The following is a 6322-nucleotide window of genomic DNA, read 5'->3' as shown; positions in this document are numbered from 1 at the left end:
CCGACAGCGCCACCGAAACGCCGCAGCAACGCGTGCAGTTTTCGCTTTCGGAAGAAGTGTGAACGGGCTAAGCGAGACGCTCTTAGGTAGCCGGGAGTGTAGAGGGTGGTGAAGAAGCATCAGCAGGGACAGCAGCAGCATAACCTAGAGAACGGTCAGATTGGTGGCAAAGAAGATCGAAAGAGAATGGGGCACTCATCTTCGACTTCGCAGCGCGAGTCGCGTCTGCTTTTGCGAAAGGAAGGGGCATATAGCGATGGCGAAGCGCTGGAGAAGGGAGAACCACACCGAGCGCTGAACAACCGAAAACACCGGAGCCAGAGCGGAACGTACAGATCTGGCAGGCGGTCTGTCTGGTCCGTGGTCGGTCCTGTCGGTGGCAGAACACCATCATTACCATCCTACCATCTTCACCCGCTACTCGCCATAGATCCAGCGCCACTCTCGATGCTGCCGGTGTCTAGTAGATCGAAGGCATAGGCCGCGCGCGCGCGCGTCACAATCGCGAACCGAACCGAACCGAAAGTGAAACGGAACATTCACGGGAAAAAATTGGTTCACGTACTCGAGGTGGCTCGGGGCCACCGGGGTACTTGAGACAACTTTGTAACCCATTGGCGCGCGCGCTCCACGGAGGAGCAACCGCAAAAGGGGGAAGATGCTGTCGTCTATCGGTGCGCGCATCATAACACGTGCTGCTGCTCACCGGTAAACGCGTGGTATGTGGCTGCGATTCCTTCACTTTTGCCGGCGTTTGGTTTTGTTCTGTGTTTGCGCGCAGAGCGGCACCATTAGCTTTCAGGGGGTTTGCAGGGGCTCTGGAACGAATGTCGATTATTGGTTTCTCTGATGCACCGATTTGCCATTACTGCTACTAGCTGATTGAGAAAAGGGGTTTTTGGCGAACAGATCCTTTTTTACGCCGAATTAGCGGGGCCATTCCATTCGCCATACGCCCGCCGAGCGATCGGTGAGTGATTGTGGCCCCGGGCAGGAATCGCAGGCAATCGATTAGACCGATTGGATACGCAGCGGCCGTGGCGTGGCGGATTTCTTTCCCGAGGATCGTTGGCTACTGTTTCAGGGAGCGATCCGAGAGCGCTACAATGATTTACTAACACAGGTGGGTGGTTTGTGTGATGAAAAGGGCATTCCATTCAAATAGCTTCAGAAACAGAATGAAGATATTGTCCAAAGGCATTTGATAATCTGCTAGGTATGTATATAAGCTACAAAGTTATACTAGTTATACTTTCAATGTAATGCCATAGAGACTTTGAGTTATCTAGAAATATGATGTAGAACTATTTATAAATATTTCAAACTCTGCAGATAAGAAGCACTATGAAACACTATCTGGTAAGGATGTCTGCAGGCGTTATCTGGTTTTTTATTGTAATATTTTGTTCTCTGCAATGAATAATATATCTAGCAATACAATTAACAATAATCTGCTGGCGTTGTTGAATGAAAATGCCATAAACATGAAAATACTATCATGCAGGAACACACTTTTGGAGATATTCAACTTTATCGCGTCATAGTTTAACCTTCCTTTACATCTCTAGCAGAAGAATTGGGCATGAGTTGAAAATGTCGTAATTCGTAGTTCTTCGAAGGTACAGAGTATGGCTTAGCTAGAATTCATTTGGTACTCAATTTATGACTAGTGAGGAGAAATTTTAACATTTTCATGGATAAATTAGGGTCCTATACTTGCACATGACGTATATTAAATCTACTACAGCTGTTTGAATACATCTACTAGATTTGTTTTTCACTTGCTGCTCTCATTGGCATTGATCGGTGTAATGCCCAAGTCCCCAAATATTTTTAAAAAAGAATGCTTCCAACCTTTGTCAATTCGTGGAATTGATGGAATGTCATTTCCTTTAAACACTAAATATTAGCTGAGTTATGTTAAATCATTTTCGTAAGTTTACCCTAATCCTCCATTTGGAAAGTGGTATTGAGTAGCTAGCGCCGGACCGCTTCAATATTTAGAGCGGCAAAGAGATAGCAACAGTGTGAATCACTGGGGCGCAAAAGTGTGGTAACTGATAAATGACCTATCCCAAAGCAGGAATTTCGCTCTGTGGCTGATTACAAATTCGGTGTAATTTCCTTAAACTTTACCATTCGCAGTGCAGTTTAAATTGCAATATGGTCGTCTCATCGCCACCATCGGCATCTCATTCTCTCGCACTCTCTGACTCCCGTCAACTCCGTCGCTTGTTAGGTAGATATCGGGCTACCTTTCACTTGGAATCTTCACAGCTCACGATGGGGGGTTGTTTGAGTTTTTTTTTCGGGGGCCAACAATTTGTCACCCCAATCACGCTGCTGGTTGATATTGTTGGCTGTCTACCAAGCCAATACAGCAGCAGCAGCCCAACCGGTGGGAGTGCGAAAAGACCAGAAAGTGCATCTTGTTTGCAGCAGCAGCGAGTGTCTGTGGTCAGAAAAAATACAATTAACGCAGTTCAGCTCCTCGTTGGCATTACTGGTCGGTTTGAAATAAAAGGAGGTCAGATTTGATCTGCCTTAATATTTGGATGCCCCACTGGGCGACACGCAATCCGTCGTATCTCGGTTGCCTCTAGCCCAACGGACGACGACGGTGGAGATCGCTCCGAAGATTCACCCGCTACACTGACCTACGACGAGCTGCACCGTGACGAGGAAGCCCGTTCACCTAATTAGCAGAACGGGACGAAAGGTAGACGGAATCCGTAATAACACGTGCATCGCGGTGTATCTAGCTGCGGGTGCATCGTCACACCTGATTCGACCACCGATTGCATCGTTTGTCCATTCGGCGCGTCAGAAGACAGAGGACAGAGGCTGCAGATATGCGTGATCAACTGCAATGATGTTTCTGAAAAGGGAAAAAATGAGCAAAGAGTAGTAAACTGGGGCAGTGCACTGTGTTTATTAAATGTTGGTTCGAATTATTATTTAGCTTGCCCATGCAATCCGGGGACCCTCGAGCAGCTTACGAGGTGATTGGAGCGCAACCGATCGCGATGATACGCGTAAGTTGGCGGTCTATGGATTGCACCGCCGTACCACCAGATAACCTTCGCCCGATCGAACCGATGAGTCTCCGTCTTTATCGATCGTAGCCATTTCTGAACGGTTGACGTAAAATTGATGTAGAGAGATGGCGCATGACCTTGATGGACACTGTTGCTGCTGCTGTTGCTGCTGCAAGAGTGGCAACGGTGAGCGGCAATATGTGTTAATGGACGCGAGGATCTTGTAAGTACTATCACACTTCTTTTGGGGTGTCGCGTGAAAACAACATAATCAACGCAATGTTCAGCATTAAGATAAATCTTTATATACATGATAATTCAATCAGGATGGTCACGCTTCCTGCAATCGAAGTGCTGTGAGAGCAGGAGAGCTGAAGGGTAGTGTGACAATTACATAAATGGTTTTCATGCAGCAAGCATGAGTATTATCGATGATTTTTGAAATTTTTGGAGGGTTTTTGGCGGTTGTTGATGTTAGTGAGTCATGTAAATTCATGATAACACAAGAAAACGACGCGATGTGAATTATATACTAAAGTTTTGAATACTTCTTTTATATCCTTACGCAAAGTGTCCTTGATCTTGTCTTTTATTTGAAGATCAGAGCAAGATCATGAGAGTCAGTCATAAAGAAAATTTGATTTCTCATTTTCAATTACCAACTTCATACTAAGTCTGTTATCAATTCGACATGAGATTTTAGATTAAGTTTATTGCAAAAGTCCTCCAAGCACAAACTCGAGAAGGATATCGTAGAAACGTCTCAACAAAACTGCAGCACTTGCAGATCATCTCGCTTCGAAGGAATAGGTAGGATCTATGATCAATATTACGACATCGGGATCACCTGTACAAAAAAGCCGGCGGTGCTTGAAACGGGATCACAAGTGTAGCTTCTCCGTGAAGAACCTCACTTCAGCAGCCGATGCCACACTCCACTCGGTGACGCCCCGTTTGCCTTTCTCATCATGCGCCGCGTATATGCTACACTTCTATTTTCACGCCGACCCTCTCTCTAGCTAGAGATGCGCCTTTCTAACCGCCATTCTATTATGCACCGAACCCAGCGCAGACGGAATGGGATTGCAATTCTTGCAAATCAGATTCGTGCCAGTGTGGTCGCGCGGTCCGGCCATTAGACCGTGGAAACCCTTGGTGTTTCGTCTGTCTGGCGTCTGTGCTCTCGATCGTCATCATCATCATCATCATCATCATCATCATGCTCCCTCTAGATCTCTCTAGATCATTTCTTTCGTCGTACGACCCGGACAGGCGGACGCGTTCGCGCGCACCCGCACCCGCACGCTCAACGATCCTGGCGCAATGCAACCGAATGCAAACCGAACGCAAATGCCGTCACTCACGTACTCGGCGGTGCATTGCCGTGTGCGGTATTCGCGGGGCGATCTTGAGAGCCGCGCGTGTCATGATTTACGGAATCGCCATCGCTAAGCGCCGGTCACCCGTGTATTGCTGTGCGATGCAGTAATCCAGCTTTCCCTGGGCTGTATAGTGTGATGCGTTTTTGCGAGATGCGAGAGCGCGCACCGTCACCACCCTCGACTCAATCGCGAAGATGCATCCCAGTGGGCAGTTGGCGTTGGTTCGCGGGGAAAAAACAGGCTTCCTCGTTTGTAATTTACCCCCTTCTAGGGTTATGAAATGGCTCTGATAGATTAGCTCAGCGCGTGGGCCGAGAGAGAGATGTCCGCCCATGGCTCTTGCGACGTTGCGATGATGCGACGCTGGACGCTGCACGATTTGAAGAGAATGGACCACCACGCTGGTCCAGTGGTACAGATATCGCTCTGGTACATCTAATTTCATCAACTCGATTCGCACGTGCCACGCTCCCATTAACAGGAAGAGTCTAATTGTACGATGTAATTGCTGTTGCATTCAAATTCTTTTTACACAATCTAATCCAATCATGTCGTTTCAGATAGTGGATCGAAAATCGTGGAACGATGAATCACCGATTATTACACTCAAGAAGAATGCGGTTTGGTTGTGTTCTGCGCGATCCATCCGCAAAGAGAGGAACACTGATCTTGCCGTGCTGGCCGAGCTGCAAAGATGTTACAATGGAGCGGTCCCATAAATCCCAAAAAATGCTGGCAAACATGGCAAAACTGCCAGTGAACGGCGAACTGCCCAAATCACGATCACCGTCATACCGTTGACCTTTTCGCCAGGGACCGCAGTGTTGGTTTTTTTTTGAGGAGCATTGATTTATGGTTCCTGCGTGTTAGGAAACTGGACCAACAATCGATACCCACCAGCACCAGCACCAGCGCCAGTGTGCGCGATGATGCTTGCCAGGGCAGAACCTAGGTCAGGATTTCTCCAGCTGCCAATCAAACCAGCTGAGTGGGCAAAAGCAGTGGTGCAACGCAAGGAATGCTCACGAAAATGTGGACCAAGCGACAAGCGACCGATACCATCGCCGAGAAACTCGACCACGAAACGGGGGGGAGGCAGTTGAACGGCGCGACGGGTCGAAAGAGGCCTGTCATAGTCTCCAGCAAATCGTTGTTGCGACAAGTGTTCTCACACTAGCACCGGACTGGACCATAACGATCATAATCGATCGTGGAAGATTTGTCGATCCGGCCTGGCCGACGTGGTTTCATTCACAAACACGCACTCGCACTCGCACCGGTTGATTGGGTTCGATTGGTAATCGATGGTACCTTCATTAGAGCGCAGGAAAGCAATTTGTAATTTGACCCTCTTCACGGGCACTTTTCGCACCTGCGGTAGCTACTGAAGGCATTCTCCAATTGAAACTAATTATCGAGATAAAATGGTGCGCCGCTGCTAAACGCATCGCAAGCAGCAGCGTCTATCTCATCCCGTGGCATCCACAATCAACGAACGCAATGCACCGTTGGTGCTGCAACTTTGCTTTTGTCCACACAGAAAAGCGGATCGAAGATAAGAGCGTCCAGAGAGGGCAATTAAGAGTATGACCACAATTTGCGATTCTAAAATGGCTGTCGCCGTCGCGAAATGTGGGAGCTCGTTGTGAAGAATTAGTTGGGGTGCGAAGTTGAAACACCAGAGCACCACTAACGGGAACGAGAGATCATAATTTCCCAACCATCGCTTTCGGGGAGTTGGTGGTGATGGTGCCTGGTCACCACCGCCGTTGTCCCGTTGTCAATGAATGGGGAATGAATTTGAATCTCTCGTCGCCAAACACACGTTCGCTCTTTCGCTCGTTCTCGCCGCCTGTCGTGAAAAGTGTTGCGCGAGGTTAGCTGCATGCTGGCATCAGCTGG

Source organism: Anopheles aquasalis, chromosome 3 (assembly GCF_943734665.1).
Source record: "Anopheles aquasalis chromosome 3, idAnoAquaMG_Q_19, whole genome shotgun sequence".
In the NCBI taxonomy this organism is placed as follows: Eukaryota; Metazoa; Arthropoda; class Insecta; order Diptera; family Culicidae; genus Anopheles; species Anopheles aquasalis.
This window is presented reverse-complemented; position numbering follows the sequence as displayed.